Source organism: Schistocerca americana, chromosome 1, assembly GCF_021461395.2.
Source record: "Schistocerca americana isolate TAMUIC-IGC-003095 chromosome 1, iqSchAmer2.1, whole genome shotgun sequence".
Lineage (NCBI taxonomy): Eukaryota > Metazoa > Arthropoda > Insecta > Orthoptera > Acrididae > Schistocerca > Schistocerca americana.
Window position 1 is genome coordinate 249117925 of NC_060119.1, and position 20727 is coordinate 249138651.

Below are 20727 nucleotides of genomic sequence, written 5' to 3' on the forward strand. Positions count from 1 at the left end.
GCAAAGAAATATATGTACAACGAAGGTACATGAGAAGTATTGACTAACAGGCAAAATATTACAACTGAACCGAAAAGGAAGAAACTAAGAAAAACGTCCAGGAAAATACAGGAATAAAACAATGTAAGTTGCTTAGGAATGAAATAAATGTTAAATAGCCGGTCGGAGTGGCCGTGCGGTTCTAGGCGCTACAGTCTGGATCCGAGCGACCGCTACGGTCGCAGGTTCGAATCCTGCCTCGGGCATGGATGTATGTGATGTCCTTAGGTTAGTTAGGTTTAATTAGTTCTAAGTTCTAGGCGACTAATGACCTCAGAAGTTAAGTCGCGTAGTACTCAGAGCCATTTGAACCATTTGAGCCAAATGTTAAATGCATGGAAGCCAACGTAAAACGGCTTCAAAAAATACGAACAACTGGAAAACGAAATGTATGGCGGAAGGACAGGCTCAGCAAATTCTGAACAGATTTTGGTGAAATTAAAAGCCAGTATCAATTAAAATGCAACGTGAAATAGTACAGAAGGCCTTTCACAACGTTGTGAAGAGGAGAACACTTATGTCAGTGCTGAGTTGGTCACAAGAGATGAGCACTAGTTGTTCAAAAGTTTTGGACGTTTCGGGTGGAAGCCAGTCTTCAAGAAGTAAAATAGAACTGCTTTCATACAAAGAAAGGCACGGCTTGTGTACGTCCTCATCATCAGTTGACCACTCATTTAGCCCTGACTTGATAAGTGCTCACCGATGTTATACGTAGAAGAGAGAATGTATAGGTGGCTTGGCCTGTACGAATGGGAGAAAATGTCAGCTGACGTGACAAACGATATGGAAGACATACGTAATTCAGTGATAGTGTCAGAATTTAACAGAGGTCTGCAAATCTTGTGATCAAATAAAGGAGGAGATATAGCTAACATTCCTTCTGAATTTCTAAAATCATTGAGGAAAGTGAGAACCAAAAGACTAGTCAAGTTATGTGTATAGAATCAATTAAGAGACTGGAGACATACCATCAGATTTTCAGAAAAATAGCATCCGCACCACCCCAAAGATACCAAGAGCTTATAAGTGCGTGAACTATCGCATAATCAACTGACATATCCAACAACAATACACAGGAGAATAGAAAAGAAAACTGAGGGCCTGTTAGATGATCAGTTTACGAACATTAAACGCATCAGAGAGGCATCTCTCAGCTCGATAATAGAATAAAGACAATTTCATAGAATTTCTCGACCTAGAAGAAACATTCGACACATTCGACAATGTAAAATAGTCCTAGATGCTAAAATTTCTCAGAAAAATGAATGAAAGTGTTGGAAGGGACGGACAATATAAAATATGTGTAAGACTCAAGAGAGAGCAAGAAGGATGGAAGACCAAGAAGGAAGTGGACATACTGAAAAAATGTGAGACATGGAAACAGTCTTTCTCCCTTACAATTTAATCCGTACATCGTTGGAGCAATGACGGAACTGAAAGTTATGTTAGATAGTGGGATTAAAATTGAGGGGGGAGTGAGATCATTCACAAGATTCGCTGATGGCTATCTTCAATCAAAATGAGGAAGAATTATAAGTCCTTTTGAACGAAATGAACGGTCTAATGAACACAGAAAGCGTATTGAGAATAGACCGAAGAAAGACGAAAGCGATTTTTGTAGTAAGATTTTTCTAGTAAGATTTTTCGATCTTTCTGGCACAACTCGCTATACAATTATTCTGTTTCTGCACTGAATTTCTGTGATGGCTTCCTTGCAGACTCTCCAAAATATTTCCTTTCGACAGGGGGAGCAGTAGTTCTAGATTTGTTCTCCTTAGTTTCGGTTACCTTTTTCTGCATGGGTTGCTCGTCAGTTCACAGGTTCCTTGGCTAGGCCTCGAATTTTTGCTTGGATCTATCGCCGCTTTCGGCGACATGTCTTGGATGGGTACCCTCAGCTCACTTCTTGTGCATTAAGGCTTCTGCTGCATCGAAATTAACGGGGCAATCGTTTTCATTCTGCAGTCTGTAGGAACTATGAGACGGGTGACGTACCATCAGACTTTCGGGTAAACATCACACACAGAATTTAGAAGATAGGGCAGATAAGTGGGCGAACTATCGCATCATCGGCTTAACAGCTCATGCATCCAAGTTGCTGACAATAATATTCTACAGGAGAATGGAAAAGCACCTGAGAATCTGTTAGATAACGACGAGTTTTGCACCGAGGAGAAAAAGACATCAGAGAGGCAGTTCTGACGCTGCGCTTGATAATGTAAGTAAAACTGAAGAAAAAATAGAGGCTCGTACATTGGATATATCCAACCAGAAAAAGCGTTCGACAGTGTAAAATGGTGCAAGATGATCGAAATTATGAGGAAAAAATGGAGTAAGCTATATGGAAAGATGGTTAATATACAAAATGTACAATTAAAAGAGAGAACAGTAAGACTGAAATACCAACAACGAAGAGCTCGGATTAAAAATGGAGTAAGAAAGGGATGTAGTCTTTCGCCCTTACTTTTCAATCTATACATTGATGAACCAATGACGGAAAAAAGAAAGTTTCAAGAGTGAGATTAAAATTCAGGGTAAATCGATATCAACGGTAAGATTCGCTGAAGACATTGCTGTCCTCAGTGAAGATGAAGAGGAGTTACAGACTCTGTTGATTTGTATGAACAGTCTACTGAGTACAGACTATGGATTGAGAGTAAACCGGAGGAAAACATAATTTACAGGAATTAGCAGGAATGAAAGTAGCGTGAAACTAAACGTCAAAATGGGTGTTCACGAAGTAGAAGAAGTTAAGGAATTCTGCTACCTTGGAAAAAAAATTAACCATGACCTAAGAAGCAAGAATGCCGTTAAAAGCAAGACTGACACAGGCAAAGAAGGCATTCCTGGCCAAAACTTAATTTGACAAACATATCTCTGAGTATGTACGTTTGGAGCAGCGCACTGTATGGTAGTGACTCATGGACTGTAGGAGAAATGGAACGATGGAGAATCAAAACATTTGAGATGTGCTGCTGTAGAAGAATGTTGAAAATCAGGTTTACTAATAAGGAATCAGGAGGTTCTCCTCAGAATCGACGAAGAAGGGAACATATGGGAAACACTGATAATAAGAAGGGGTAGAATGATAGGACATTTGTTAAGTAAGACATTAGGGAACTACCGCCAAGTTGGGAGCTGTAAAGGGTAAATACTGGAAAGCCTGGAATACATCCAACAAATAACTGAGGACGTACTGTGGAATTCGTAGCGGGCCGCATCAAACCATTCGGAAGACGGATGACTAAAAGAGAAAAACGAATGGAGGCAGCCTCATCAAGGCCACTATGTGTTCCTCAAACGTTCTGAAATAATTCGAAAACGACGAAATGGTATTTCGTTTGGATGAAAGTGGCTCCTTTTCCTCCAGTCATTTAACTCAAGTTTGAGTTCTGGATGCTGTCGTGCCATACACCAGTCCTATTAATTTCCTTTCTTTTAGTTATATTAAATATACATTGCCGTCACGGACAAGGGTGTACACCACTTTGAGCTGCAAAGCCTGCCAGATGAGTAAGGAAAGCCGAAACTAGTTGCAGCAAACTTTTTATTCAACTGTCTCTTTTAGTGCTATATGTAAAAACGCCTGTTATCAAAGCGGTGGAGAATTACTTAAAGACTTTATGCCCTACAAATATAAGTTTGTTGCGGATGGCCAGAAACGTATAATATAGTGAACTGTTGCAATTTGTAACCTAACACGTAAATATTAAACACAAGCAAATGTCAAACAAGAAACATTACAAAAATATAAAAAGGAATTACAAGCATTTGTTCCTGGTACCATTCAACATTTCTTTAAAAACAATTTGCTGAAAATCACAAGCTGACGGAGTAAGAATACTGACACTACCTTAGGGAAAACTCTGTAACAATCTCTCCAGTTCAATATATTACATATTACATACATTTTCTTGTTCATACGTACCGAAAACACATTCCTTACATAATTAAACAATATAAAATTCGGTCGTCTCGTGTAGCATTACATTTCAAAAGCTTCTAACCCTTCCATCCCTGTTGTCTACGTTTTACACACCTAGAAAGCTGCGTTGTCCTTTTCCTGTCATTACTGTTAAGTTTGTAGATCTAATCACATTTTTCTTTTTGCGAAAAGCCATTTTTACTAGCGCAATTCTTGTTATCATGTTATTTTATCCGCCTTACCTCCGAGAAAGCAACATTAGTCCACCTTTTCAAGTATCTCTTGTTTAACATTTAACCACTCAGCGTGCCCACGTACTGCGTAAATCATTACTTAATTTTCTTTTTATGAGCATACTGTAGCAATCAGTTACGTCCGATTCCACTTCATCAAACACCCCACTCAAGCACTGCTCACTTTCCGAGAACCGTGCCAAGGAAGACTACATTAATAGCAACGATAGTCAAATCAAGTCTAATTCTAGGAGAGGCCACTTTTCCGAAGACGGTAAATGAATTCAAGAGACTTTCACGTAAACTTTCCACCCCAGATCTACTCACTGATTGCCACTCGCGTTAATTGAAGCGATCTCCCAAGATGAGATTACGTCCGGCTACTATCCTGATGTGGCTTCCGCTTCATGCCCTAGGGCTGTTAACATACGAATGAATCCATAGTGTATGTTGTAGTATACGTCAAGTTACATCTTGCTTTTCGTTTGATTCATAAATAAGTTTGTAAATATTATTTATTTATTTATTATAAGGTGCAATAGGTGACATTATTATACAGACAAAAATGATACTAATGGAAACTAAAAAAAACATAAAGTGCCTGTATCTTACATATACAATACAATTGTTATAATAATTAAACAAACACTGATTTTAGCCTCGTTTCACTATTTATTATTAATGTTATTGCAGAACCTAGGTTTCGGGTTATACTCCCATTTTCAACTGCGTTACTGATTCCCAAAGATGATAATACATAGATAAACATGATGACGAGGCAAAGATAATGTCAACTTCTTAGGTATCAACCCATAGCTTAACGCACACTTACATCAGTAACCTTTTCTTTAACAAATTACATCCATTATTACACGTTCACCAATTATACTACAATGACCAGGCTAAAGTTAAGCATCAGCTACAACATTTTTAACTACGATGGACTGGGGCCCAAAGTTTTGCTTCTGTTCTGGGGATGTGATCTCATCTGAAAGAGGTGAGCAACTGAATTTGGTTTGCTCGTTTAATAATAGGTGTGAGGATATACACATCTGTTTTTTAATTTCTAAAATTTTAGATTTGTCAAGTTTGACCCCCATTTCCGCTGTGTGTAGGACTTGTACATCTATTGTGTATTTGTGATTATGTTCAGGCAATGTACTCCAAAGGCTGAATCAGGCTTCCTCAATCTTCTGTGGTGTTCCTTAAGCCTCGAGCAGATTAAGCTCCCTGTCTGTCTAATACAGCAAGACTGACACTCCCGGCATGTTATTCTATAAACCCCACTTTTTTGTGATAGCTGGTTGTTTTTCTTTCGCATTGAACAAGAAACCACCTATTGTCTGAGGAACACAGAAAAACACAGAGAAACCCTTGGCTTCAAGATGCTACTTATGCCATTTTATGTTTTCCCTATAAAAGCTAATCTGCACCATTTTTTTCCTGTTTCTCTGTGTTTTTCATTAGGGACTGTAGGGACATGGCTTGCTTCTTCATCTTTGTACCTAAAATTGTATCATTGGTGTTGGTTCCGACGAAGAATTACGGCAAGTTTAGTGTATGAGGTGAACATAAGAATTCTAAAAAGATGCACGTTGGTGGCGCGTGTATCAGACTTGAGAGTGTTGTAAGCTTTGCTTCGGTACTGCAGTCTCAGAGAGAGCGCTGCTTGGGTGGAGAGCGCTGGTATCGGCATTGTCATCTATTTAGCTGCTTTAACGTAAATGACTTTTTTTGATCGAAGGTGGATCGTAGTGAAGGACCGAATCATTGCTTGTCTTATCAAGAAACCTAAGTCGGCACCAGCGTGTTAATCTCTGTTATCTACTGTTATAACGAGTAATTGACACTCTTGTAGTGTCCACGAGTGAGCTTTGGAGGTACTGTTAAGTGTCTGTAGTAAAGGAAAGATTGACTGTGGAGATTTTTCAATCGCAGTCTTATGAATAGTGTTAATTTCAGTTCACTTCTTATGGTATTTTACGGTTCTACTAGTCGTGGCGAAATCACCGATAGTATTTTCATAATTTAGCATGGGATGACATTCTGTGGTTTGGTGTGGCCCTCCCAAGAGTTTAAAGTCCCAAATATTTTCTTACTGCGTTGCTGAGGTTGCCTTGCAACAGTTGTTGATTTGTCTCTTGTCTAGCCCTCCGTACTGCTGATTGGTACGATGCGGTATGTTCGAAGTGTTCAGTTCAAATGGTTCAAATGGCTCTGAGCACATGGGACTTAACTTCTGAGGTCATCAGTCCCCTGGAGCTTAGAACCACTTAAACCTAACGAACTTAAGGACATCAAACACATCCATGCCCGAGGCAGGATTCGAACCTGCCGAGAACCGCCAGTGTTCAGTGGCACCGCATTTACTCCCTCGCCAATTTTAAGATTTGCGAGCCGCATCCACATCGCCGTATAATTCGAGTATGCTATTTGTGTAAGTTGGTTGTGCCCTGATAACGTTTTGTACATCGTGGAAGATCTTTCCCGTGATGCATGTGATCCTGGAGAGCACAGTGCACAACAGCGCATGACCACAACGAAATCGAAAGGTATGTATTGTATATTTTTTAACGGATTAATCACTGAGATTAAGAGTTGATTTTTGTGTTTTTTTATTTATTTCAAAAGGAAAAGACTACATACCTGGTTAATTATAACATCTATGCTTAATTACTTCTCATAATTCGTTGGATGTAGTATGCATGTTTATGGTGTAAAGTGGGAAGGAAAATATTTTGTGATACGGTGCGCATCGTAGAGGCTACGGGGTTTGAGTGTACGTTGATAGTAATCACATTTTATTGCATTTAAGTTGTCTTAAGTAAACATTTAGTGATAAATATTTTATTCCCTTTAGAGATCACAGGCGATATCTAGGAAAATTTTGTTATTGACATGTGGCGTTAGAAGCTTCGATTTAACCTTGCATTATGCAATTTGTATTTTTTCTTTGAGTTTTAAGCGTTGTAAACTGATTCAGAGAGCTGTTACTTGATCTCTTAAAATAATGCTTCAGGAACTTTCATTAACAAACTATATTGAGGATCTCGTTGTTCATAGTATCGAATGTTAACTTACTATTTTAAAATCAAGTTAATACAGTTCTAAAATTTTAAAAGTAAAAAAAAAGGCTTTCAGTACAGACACGGTGCCTGCCCGTGCGCCCCAAAAATTCCACATATTCAAACCATTGGCCTTCTGGCGTTGTCTGAAGTTTTCCCCAGTATCTATCCTAGCTAACGTCTGCGGCGCCATGTCAGTGACAATATGAAACGTTCCGCTTCAAACGGCGATTTTCTTTACCTCTGAGCTGGTGCGCTGCTGGCGCCAGTTTCAAATGGTTCAAATGGTTCTACGCACTATGAGACTTAACATATCAGGACATCAGTCTCCTAGAACTAGAACTACTGAAAACTAACTAACCTAAGGACATCACACACATCCATGCCTGAGGCAGGATTCGAACCTGCGACAGTAGCAGGGCGACAGTCTCCATCGATTGTCATCCCAATCGGTGTGTGTCGATTTTCGTTGCCAGTTTGTCTTTTTCGCATCTTTGGCGGATGGCTATTTAACTGCAGCGCTCTGCTGGATTTGATTTCGGGTATCAGCTGAGTGAGCGACAGTGACGCGTGGCTCTGTGGATGATGCAGCGTGGCGAGTGGCCGAGTCGGTACTACGGTGGAGCGTGGGCACCTGCTGCGGCGTGTTTAGCCGTTGGAATGCAGATCCACTGCCGACGGTGATTGGGATTTCCTTGAGACTTGAACAGATTTCCTTCGCGTCTGTTACATGTTACTCAAAGTGAATGAACTGGAGTCGTCGAATTGTTCCTTGGTGGGTTCTGTTCATGATAATTGAATACCCGAGTGCACTGAAAACTATCTTGATTGTTTCAGTTACTTGTCACTATTTGGTCTGGCCGCCTGATATGTCGACGGCATTTAAGGGAGCGCTAGCTATACACAACAAATAGACATGAAACCGTGCTTAATGCGTAGCTAGAGGTCATACCAAGTAGTGCGTAAGTCTGTGCCTGGCGTTCGATAGCGGGCCGAAATAATTTTCCCTATTTCCTTTTTCTATATTATTATTTGTCTGTTCTAGAGAATTGGCTAATCAAATTTTAAGAGCCGTTACTAGGCAAGCAGTCACGTAGGTTAATTCTGCTTGGGTTCATTTTGTGCCGCGTATAATTAAAGGTTTATTAATAACCAGTTTGGCAGATGTGTTTTGTGTATCTGATGCGCCAGAATGTTGTCTGTCGCTGATGTGTTTATGTTTCAGATACTTGGCAGTGGTCGACGCGAGCAAACTGCGATCGGTGTATCACGGTGCAAGAGGGAAATTTAAGGACCTCGATCGGTGTCTATGGTTACGTTGTTAGTGTCCTGCAATTACATCTTTCCGGTGGAGCGCTGTGGTTTTCTGGAAGCTTAATTGTAGCTCAACGTTGAGTATAGTCCTACTACACCTTCTGGTCCGTGCATTTCCTGTATCTGTTAGAACCTTCCGGTCTGCTCACGTCCATCACTAATTTTTAACGTAAAATAGAAAGGGCCCCATTTTAAGACTATTTAATATGCTATTATTATATTCTGGGGATGAAATGTATGTGAACCTCGTACCTGTAAGTAATACTAAGCCGGCCGGGGTGGGCGAGCGGTTCTAGGCCCTTCAGTCTGGAACCGCGCGACCACTACTGTCGCAGGTTCGAATCTTGCCGCGGGCATGGATGTGTGTGATGTCCTTAGGTTAGTTAGGTTTAAGTAGCTCTAAGTTCTAGGGGACTGATGACCTCAGACGTTAAGTCTCATAGTACTCGGAGCCATTTGAACCATTTGAAGTAATACTAAAGAGAAGCCTAGTTGAGTGTATTAATCTGATAATACCTTTAATTTGTTAGAATTGCTTAAAATAATTCCATGGGAGATGTCTTAGTTGTTGGAAGCAGTTTTAGAATTTGATATGAGTTATGTGAGAGCCAGTTTCTATGTAAGTCATGAAGAATGTTTAAAAGGTTTGTGTGATTCAGTTATGTCAGTTAAATTTGATTAATGGTGGTTTTATGAAGATTGTTTTAATTGGCGAAAATTGGTTGAGTAATTTTGAAAGATCTGTGTTGGTTCAAAATGGCTCTGAGCACTGTGGGATTTAACTTCTTAGGTCATCAGTCCCCTAGAACGTAGAACTACTTAAACCTAACTAGCACCTAACTAGCCGAAGAACATCACACACATCCATGCCCGAGGCAGGATTCGAACCTGCGACCGTAGTGGTCGCGCGGTTCCAGACTGTAGCGCCTAGAACCGCTCGGCCATCCCGTCTGGCGAAAGATCTGTGTCTACCGGACTAAATGGATTAATGTTTTAATCTCAGTCCTGCTGGTGGTTCTGTAGGGCAGGTGCCTTTTATTGTAGTCGTTGTGACTGTTGATTAGGAGCATGTGTTTGTAATAAAGAAGTGTATGGCAACTACAAACTGGTTATGTGTTTAATTTCGATGTGTCGAAAGGACTAACACATCGACCTCCTACGGAAGTGCTCCTTTTGATCGGGATTGCCTTTTCAACGCAGAAGCCGAAGTACGTAATGTAGTGGGGTTCAGCTCTAGACGTTCGTGTCGTAAAGTCGCAGACGATACATCTGTTGGCTGCCAGCTCGCCCTACTTTGTTCCTTCATGTTGCCCGAGTGACTCTCAATTTTTCTGTTTGGCGGCAGCTGCGACACGGCGGTATTGAAGACCAACGGCGGCGGCAATATCTCACAGCTGACGACAGACGCGCGACCAAGTACCGCATGAAGTGCTTACCGGGAGCCATTTCTGCTCGCCAGCTGAAATTTACTGTCCGGTTTACTGCACAGCAGCCATTGTCTCACCCGTTACTTCGTGCTATCGCACCGGCGAAGCCCTCTTATATTAAGCGATAAATAAGTTACACTTACGGGCTTTATGGAGGCTGACATTATCGTTGTGAACTGCACCTTGGATACCTTCTTGTGGTTTTCCAGTATCTACAGATTTGATTTAGTGTTGCTTAGATTCCTGAGTCATTCATGAGTCATTCAAGAGTCTGGCTATCGGCCTCAGCCCCTTATTATCTTACGCTTATATTCTCATATCCGTATTACTTCTAGGCCAATTACGAATTGTTGAATTTCTGAAATTATCAGGTATAAAGAATATGGTTGTAATGGTAATCTACAAGTTGTACATAAACAAGACTGCAGTTACAAGCGTCGAAGGACATCAAAGAGTCCGCAGCTCGTGGTCGTGCGGTAGCGTTCTCGCTTCCCGCGCCCGGGTTCCCGGGTTCGATTCCCGGCAGGGTCAGGGATTTTCTCTGCCTCGTGATGACTGGGTGTTGTGTGATGTCCTTAGGTTAGTTAGGTTTAAGTAGCTCTAAGTTCTAGGGGACTGATGACCATAGATGTTAAGTCGCATAGTGCTCAGAGCCATTTGAACCATTTGACATCAAAGGGAAGCAGTGGCAGAGACGGAAGTGAGAAATTATTATAGCTTACCCCTCATATTATTCAGTCGGTGAGTACAAAAAACAACGAAAGAAAAGAACGAGACATTTGGAAAAGATGGCAATCGACTTGGAAGGTCAGTTGAATAACGGATGGAGGGATGAATATCGTTTAATAGATAGCTGAGAAACACGGGTAATGTAGTGTGGTGGGATTACATCAGGCAATAGCGGAGCATCTGGATTAGGAAATGAGATACTACGAGGGTAATCCAAAAAGTAAGGTCTCCTACTTTTTTATAAGTACATATACCTGTTTATTCCTACAATGGTTTACATGAGTTTACAGATTGAACATTTAACTATTTTTCGACATAATCACCATTTCTGTCGATGCGTTTTTCTGGACACTGTGGCAGTTTTTGTATGCCCATGTCATACAAGCTAGCCGACATGCTGTTCAGAAGGTTATGAACCTCTTCTTTCACCTCGTCGTCGGAGCTGAATAGCTTTCCGGCCAAATCTTCTTCAAACCTAGGGAATAGGTGACAGTCCCTGGGCGCCAAGTCAGGACTATAGGGTAGGTGGATGATTATGTTCCACTGAAACTGTTGCAGGAGAGCAACGGTTTGCCGAACGATATGTGGGCGAGCGTTGTCATGGAGAATGTGTACGCCCTTGCTCATCATTCCTCTCCTCCGGTTCTGAATTGCCCGTTTAAGTTTTTTCAGAGTCTCACAGTACCTATCAGCGTTAATTGTGGTCCCAGCGATTCAGCTCCGACGACGAGGTGAAAGAAGAGATTCATAACCTTCTGAACAGCATGGCGGCGAGCTAGTATGACATGGGCATACAAAAACAGCTACAGCGTCTACAAAAATGCATCGACAGAAATGGTGATTATGTCGAAAAACTGATGTAAACCATTGTAGAAATAACAGGTCTATGTAATTATAAAAAATAGGAGACCTTACATTTGGGACTACCATCGTAAATATAGCAGAAGAATTAATGTCCTTGGACAACAACGTATCTGACGACGGCAGAAGTAAAAGCTCTGTTGAAAGTAAGAAAATCCATTTTGAAATGTAGAAACATATAGTCTGAAAAACTATAACTCACCAGGAAGGAATTATCCGAATGGGATGGAAATTGGTAGATTTGAGGTACAGACGAACAGATGATTACAATTTCAGAAAAATTGGACGATTTATTAAATAAAAAGACCTTAAAAAATTGAGCGAATCAGTAACGCGCTGGTCAGCCTCGGCGCTTGTACAAACAGTTATTTGCCTTGACATTGATTGATAGAGTTGTTGCATGTACTCCTGCGGGATATTGTGCCAAACTCTAACTGACGAATTAGATCGTCAAAATACCGGTACGGTTGGAGGGCCCTACCCGTAATGCAGCAAAAGTTCTCAGTTGGGGAGAGATCCGGCGACTTTGCTGGACAAGGTTGGGTTTGGCAAGCATGAAGACGTGCCGTACGCGGTCGGGTATTATCTTGCTGAAATGTAAGCCCAGGAGGGCAACAAAACTGGGCGTAGAATATCGTCGACGGAATGTTGTGCTGTAAGGGTGCGGGGGATGACAGCCAAAGGAGTCCTGTTACGAAAAGACATGGCACCCCAAACTGTCACTCCTGGTTGTAGGATTGAATGGCGGTCGACACCCGGGCTGGTACCCCACCGCTGTCTGGAGCGTGTCAAGAAACGTCTTCGCTAGTCAACAGGACTCAGCTGGAAGTGAGACTCATCACTGAAGGCGGTTCTACTCCAGTGAGATTGCAGGCCGAGGACGAGTCTGGAGACGCCCCAGACAGCGCTAGGGATACCAGCCTGACAACCAGAGTGATGGTCTGGGGTGCCATTTCTTTTCGCAGTAGGAACCCTTGGATTATCATCCTTACAGCACAGCGTATATAGACGATACTGTACGCCCCGTTTTGTTGCCCTTCGGGGTAAGCCATCCTGAGCTAACAGGTTAGCACGATAATAGCTGTCTGCAAGCGGCGAGAGTGTCTAGCGCTTGTCTTCGTGTTTGGCAAAACCTATCTTGGCTAATGAGACCGTGTCTACATCTACAACATACTCCGCAAGCCACCTAACGGTGTGTGGCAGAGGGTACTTTTGAACTACCAACTGAGCCCTCTAACCTAGTTCCACTCGCTAATAGCGCGTGGGAAGAATGTCGGTAAGCCTCAGTATTGGCTCTCATTCTACGAATTTTCTCTTCGTGGTCATTACGCGACATGTGTGTGTGTGTGTGTGTGTGTGTGTGTGTGTGTGTGTGTGTGTGAGAGAGAGAGAGAGAGAGAGAGAGGGGGGGGGGGCGGGGGAATAATATATTGTCCGACTCTCCCCGAAAAATGCTGTCTAGAAATTTCTCCGTGATGCCCAACGCCTCTCTTGTAACGTCTACCAATGGAGTTTGTTGAGCATCTCTGTAACGCTTTGGAGGCGGCTAAACGATCCAGTGATGAAACGTGCCGTTCTTCATGGAATCTTCTCTATTTCTTTTATCAGTCCGTGTCTGGTAGCTATCCCAGATAGTTGAAACATACTCAAGAATCGGGTGAACAAGCGCCTTATAAGCCACTACCTTCGTGGCTGAGTTACATTTACTTAAGATTCTTCTTATGAATCTGCTTTTCCCACAATCTGTTTTATGTGATCATTCCACTTAAAGTGGCTCTGGACAGTTACTCCTAGATATTTTACGGTGCTACCGTTTCCAGCGGTTTGTTATCGATTGTGCAGCTGTACAGTAGTGGACTTCTTTTCCTACGTATGTGCAATATGTTACATTTATTTACGTTCAGAGCCTCTGGAGGTCATTCTGCTAATTGTTGCTACCTTCTGGCGTGGCTACTTCGTTACAGACAACCGCATCACCTGCGGACAGGCTTAAAGAGCATCCAGCGCTTTCTACTAGATAATTTATATATATTATAAGCAATAAAGGTCTATCACACTTCCTTGGGTAACCCGGAAATTACATTTAAATCTGTCGATTTTGTTCCGTTATGAGCGACGTTTCAATTCTGCGTGCAAGGAAGTCTTGAATCCAGCCAAAAATCCGCTCCGATACTCGATAAGATCGTATTTTTTCACTAGACCGCAGAGCAGGACGCTGCCAAATGTCTTCCTGAAGTCAACGAACACGGCACCAACCAGAGTGCTCTTGTCTACGGAGCTGTGGATCTCATGCGGAACAGAGCGATCCGAGTTTCGCAGGATCTTGTTTGCGGAATCCATGTTGATTCTTAGAGAGAGGAGATTATAATTCTCCAAAAACGTCATAATTCTTGGGTATAAAACATGTTTCACAATTGAGCAACAGATAAACGTAGGTCTATGAAAGTGTGCATCTGTCCTACGGCCCCTCCTGAAACCGGGAATTACCTGCGCTTTCTTCCAGTCGCTAGGTACCCTTCGTTGCCCAAGTGATCTACAATAAATTACTGTCAGAAGGGGAGCAAGTCCTTTCGCATAATTTATGTGAAATCTTATGGTATCCGGTCCTGACGCCTTTCCACTATTGAGCGATTGTAGTTGTTTCTCTATTTCGCCTTCGGTTATTTCAATATCTGCCATTTCGACCATTTCGACGTTCGTTCAACGATTGAAAGGAGGAATCGTGTTATGATCTTCCGCGGTGAAACAGTTTCGGAAAACCGAATTCAGTACTTCGGCCTTTTCTCTGTTGCCTACCGTTTCGGTGCCAGTATGTTCGCTGAGTGAATAAATATGATTTTGACAGACTTATTGATTTTACACACGACCATACATACATACTGAGATCGGTCGACAAAGTTTTACATTAAAAGTCATTTAACGCTTCTCTCGTCGCTCTCCTTACGCTCATTTTCGCTTCGTTCAGCTTTTGCATGTCAGCTAGAACTTTACTTCTCTTGAATGTGAGATGAAATTCTCTTTGTTTACGTAGCAGTTTTCTGACAAGACTGTTAAACCATGGTCCCATCCCTTAAGACCATATTCGGAATGTACTTGTCTAGGGCATATTACACAATGAATTTCAATTTTTTTTTCTGCAGCTAAAGTGCCCTGGGATTTCACTTTGAATACACCTTCACTCTGAGGTCATCGATGTCTCCAGCAGGGCAGAACGTACACCGAATCAACGGAGCAGCCCAGGACACACATGACAACCCCTTACAACTTTCCGGGTGGGAAGGCGCACCGGTCCCCGGCACGAATCCGTCCGACGGATTAGTGTCGAGGGGTTGTGTACCACTGAGGCTACGGCGGGGACGAAGCCTCTCCGTCGTTTCTATGTCCCCAGTTCAATACAGTACCCCCTACAAAGGTAACGTAGCACCTTTCAGTGCCAGATGCGTACAATTTTCTCTGAGAATATTGTATAATATACACGGGACAGTAAATTCGTTTCACTAAAAACAAAAATCTGTTTATTTATATCAGAACTTCCCTACAACCAATGCGTTCCACTTCAACAAATTCATTGCTGGCGGAAACTGCAGTAATGTCCAAAGCCCCTGGCTGGGAATTATTGTCTCGTTCCTCCTAAAAATACAATTCACAATGTAGGAACACGTGAGGTAGCACTCAACCACGATTCACCTTAAGAAATCGGTTGAATATAGGCAAACCTACGTTAAAGTACGGTAGCGATACTTGTATGGAAATGAGACGGTAGTTATAAGGGTCGAAGGACACGTAAGAGTCGAAGGACATAAAGAGGAATCGATGGTTCAGAACGGATTGAGACAAGTGTGTAGCCTTTCCCTCAATGTTATCCAATCCGTGCACTGAGCAACCGGAAAAGGAAACCAATTAGAAAATCCGACTGAAAGCTTAAGTTCATGAAGAATAAATAAAAACTACGAAGTTTGCCGATGACATTGGATTTCTGTCTGAGATGGCAAAGGACTTGGAAGATCAGTTAAATGGAATAGATACTATTTTGGAAAGTGATTATAAGACAGGCATCAACAAAATCAAGAGTAGGCCAATTGAACGTGGTCGAATTAAAGCAGGTGATACTGAGAAAATCAGATTAGGATATGAGGCACTGAAATTAGTACATGGGTTTTGCTACCTGGTCAGCATAGTAACTAACGATGGCTGAATAAGAAAGGATATAAAATGCAGACTGGCAATGGCAAGAGAAGCATTTTAGAAAAATAGAAATTTGTTAACACTCTGTTCTATACGTGTATAAATTAATTTCTCTAAACTGGCTCTGAGCACTGTGGGACTTCACATCTGAGGTCATCAGTCCCCTAGAACTTAGAACCACTTAAACCTAACTAACCTAAGGACATCACACACATCCATGCCCAAGGCAGGATTCGAACCTGCGACCGTAGCTGTCGCGCGGTTCCAGACTGAAGCGCCTAGAACCGCTCGGCCACACCGACCGGCAAATTAATTTCTCCCTCCACAGTTTCTGTTTATATATTCGGGCTACTCTCAGCAACTTCTATGGATGTTTTGGTACGGTTTTCACTAATAGATTGATGCGTGACCTTTGTTGACCTTCGAAGACCTTAATGTTATACACCATTGAATTCGTATCGATAGCCGCTATCAGAAAATAAGTACAAAAACTATAGCATCCCATTAAAAAAAACAATGTTGACCTTCTTCAATAAAATTCTTCAGGGTATCAGACCGCATCGTCATAATCTAAAATGCGCCAACGTTTCGGCCAGCGTTGCAGCTTTTTTGAAGAGATGCAGAGACACGAGTGTTGTGCTGTATTCTTTGCGGTTGACGTCTCACATAAAAACGAACAAGGCGAGGAATATCTGTGTTAAAGCCAGTAAAGCATTGCTACGGGAAAGGATCCGCCACATCCGCATAAGTCTCGATTCTCACAACAGGAATTTGTGTGATCTGCACCTATTTCTGGCCGGAAAACTTCAGATGGAAGACTGGGATAAAGTCGACAGGTTAACCTTTCAGCAAGCATCAAGGACCAGCAATAGTATTACTAACCGCCAGATGAGAAAGTACGACAAACTACAACAGAAAGCCACGGACGAAACATTGACGCTGGACAGGCGACGGACAGAGGTCAACCTCTCCAGCCACACCTTGAGCGAAGCAACCACAGCAATTCTGGCCAAGGGGATGAATTTCGCAGTCGCACCTAAGCGAGTTCCAAAAGAAGATATCATAGAATCCGTAGAGGCTTCGGTACGTCATCTGCCACAGGCCGAGGCGGAGAAGATCCGGCAGGAAACGGTCAGAGTTCTGAATAAAGCAAAGCCACCGAAGCAAAACATCAACGCTGAGGAATACCATGCCATCAGGGAACTCAGGGACAACCCCCACTTAGTAGTGGTACAGGCAGATAAGGGCAACGCCACTGTAGTCTTGGACACAACTGATTACAACAAACGAATGGAAGATATTCTCGCAGGACCTATCTACAAGAAACTTCAGGGAGATCCGACGGCCAAGGTAATCAAAACGACGCAGGCACTGCTCAAGCACTCTAGAATCAACTTCGACAAGGCCAGAAGATTCATCCCGCAAGTGACACAGGCACCAAGGATATATGGTGTACCGAAGGTACACAAAACTGACTTCCCCTTAACGCCCTTAGTAAACAGTATAAATTCGCCGACCTACTACCTAGCGAAAGAACTGGCACCTAGGCTCCGACACCTAGTGCATCAAACCGAGTCCTACGTTAAGGATTCCACTCACTTCGTGTCTCTCCTAAAGGAAATGCGTGTTACGGACCAAGATCTGATGGTTAGTTTCGACGTCAAATCCCTATTCACGAATGTCCCAGTGTCAGATACTGTGAACATCCTAGAAGAACGCGTGGCACCTGATATATGTGAGCTTGGGCGCCACTGTCTGACGACCACCTATTTCAAGTGGAGAGGTCAATTTTATGAACAAACTGACGATGTAGCTATGGGCTCACCCCCATCGCCTATCGCAGCAGAAATTTTCATGGAGGCATTTGAGGAAACAGCCCTCCAGTCCGCACCATTACGTCCAAATTGTTGGCTTCGCTATGTCGATGATACTTTCGTCATCTAGCCCCACGGAGAAGAGGAGTTACAGAACTTCCACAAGCACCTTAACCAACAGCATAGGAAAATTTAGTTTACAATGGAAACAGAGAAGAATGGGGTGCTGCCTTTTCTCGACGTGGAAGTTTATCGAAAACCTGATGGTAAACTTGGCCACAAAGTGCACAGGAAACCAACCAATACGGACAGGTACCTTCACGCCTCCTCCCACCATCACCCCACGCAGAAGAAGTCCGCCCTGCACACGCTAACGAAGAGAGCGTAAAGGATAAGCGACGAAGAACATCTGAACACAGAACTTGAACGCCTCAGGTCCATCTTCGGAACTAATGGCTATGGGAAGCAGATGATAGACAGCATCATGTCGACAAGGGAGAAGACTAATAGGGAAGAGGAGAAGGAGGCACAGAGCATTGCTGTGTTACCATATGTACAAGGGGTCACCGAACGTATTGGCAAAATTCTACGAAAAGCCGACATCAAACCAATTTTCCGAAGCAGAAACAAAATATCAGACATGCTCCGTTCTACCAAGGATGCAGTTGACAAACTACGCACAGCTGGCGTGTATGAAATTGGTTGTGCGTGTGGATTAGTCTACATAGGTGAGACGGGACGTCCGATTAGCACAAGGCTCTCGGAACATGAAAGATATATCCGCCTGAAACAACACACTAAGTCAGCAGTGGCGGAACACCGAGACGAGTGCGGGAAACCAATATTTTTTCAAGAAGCCCACGTCCTGGCGAAACAGCCTCTCACTTTCAAAAGAAAGATTAGAGAGGCGATAGAAATAGCCAAAAGACCCGCCAACATGAATAGAGAGGACGGGTACAAGCTTCCGAGGTCTTGGCTGCCTGCAATAGCAGGGCTACGGAGCGGCGGCAGAGCCGTGGCGGCCCATGCAGACACGCGGAGAGCCGCAGTAGTGGTCGCGGGCATACAAAGCAATGGCACGCCGCAGCCGGCTTCTGGACAGCATGGAAACAGTGCGACGTCACAGCCATCACCTGTTCGCTATTCGTCTGTATCCTCCAATGGGGTGGATTAATATAAAGACCAATAGAAAACAGCTATTTCAGCCAATGACAGATAATAAACGAAACACCAATAAAGCATACCTTTCACCCCTCCTCCTCCTTTTACAGCCAATCAAGTAACGACACGGTTTTCTCGTGCAGCTATTTAAGGAACCAAGTGTGTTCATTTAGCAGTTAACGTAAGGCCCTGATGAAGGCTAGCTGCAACGCTGGCCGAAACGTTGGTGCATTTTAAATTATGACGATGCGGTCTGATACCCTGAAGAATTTTATTGAAGAAGACAACGGCCGCGGAAGCCTACGCTTACAATGTTGACCTTCATATCTCCGAAGCGACCCCACCTAGCAACAAAAAACCAACATCATATTATGGCCCACGTTTCCCATGCAACTTTTGCCCCACGAACTTTTCAGCTCCTGTCATACTTTCTGAGTTATTCTCGGTGGCAATAGTTAGTTATTCACCCTGTTTAATGTTAAGTTGACAGTGAAAATTGAAAGTACCGAAACAGAAAAAAAGACAAATCGAATGAGCAAATGCTGCTACATACGTACAAAAACATGCAGCAAAAACAGACACCCAGTAATACCCCGAAACATGTAGATATACGAAATAAGCTTTAAAGTGCTTAATCTACTTTTATATCAGTGTAACACCTTTTTTTGCTTAGCAAATTTCGTGAATACCCATTTTATTTGATTTATTGTACTAAAAACAACTTTGAAAGCTGAATTTTTTTATTAGTTCGGTGAAGTATCGTCCCTTCGACAACATGTAAGAAGAGTACTTTTCCAATCGACACTCAAATTGTCCAGTAGAACTGATTCTTAACAGCATATGACAGAACCAAGACACTCTCAGTCTCCCCAGTCACACACATTGTTGTTCAGACAGCCAAAGAGCATGTTGCTCTGTGCAGCACCCCACACAGTTTGAGGAGGTTACGAAACCTGGAATCGATATCTTTTTCACCATGAAATTTGAATAGTCAGTGACTCACCCTGTATAATTTATAAATGTTTTCTGCGGATTGGCTGGACTATGATGAACTTGTACGCTGCCTCTGTGAAAATAATGTCACTGACAGCGATTAATGGAACCATCCTACTGCACCACCAGGACGGCGCGAGCTACAGCTGCCTTCCTAACCGACCTGCGATACAGGATCACACATTAACAGATTTTTTTGGTACAGAATTAATGTTTAACCATTATCTGCCCAAACTGTCTAATACTGTACCAAAAGTTTAAATTCTGAGGAAAATATTATCAAGGCCAAGTAAAAACTGGAAGTGCAGTGCTATAGATACATATTTCTTAATTTATGTACAAAAAACGAAAGGGGACTTTTGATCCCGTCTATATGTAATCATCGTATTCGATTAGGAGAACGTAGCTCTTATGGAAGAAGGGATGAAAAACTTATAGAGAGCACATCGTAAACATCAAAGCCCTCACAACGTTCTCGTTCATGTCAATAGTGCTCGTAATCTCTTATGGCGTAAATACCAACACAGGGGTACGGTAGTCCGTGTTTTACTGTCATCTGTGAGCGGAGATGTTGAACTATCACAGCCAAAGAGCTTTCTCTGCTACAGCAGAGGGACTCGACACCCAGGCAGGAGGCCAATGCATGAATTCAACACCGCGCTGTTTTATGACACTGAAAACAGGACACACCATTTTAAGTCCTGTCGGGCAGGGAAAGACTAAGGGGTGTGAAGGATAATACGGGAAAAGATCACACAGAAAATATAGAACGCGTTGGACTGGCGCTGAAGTTCGGCTGCCAATCTGTACACAACGGCCAGTAAACAAAATTACCACTACGCTAGACAACGTCCGGCTTTACTTATTTGGCGCTAACTGTGCAAAGCCACGGTGAGTCGCTGCTTTAATACGAATTTAAGCGTTATGAAGTCTTTTTGTGGGTAGTTGAAGTGTGGCCTAGCAAGGATGCGGACTGTGGAT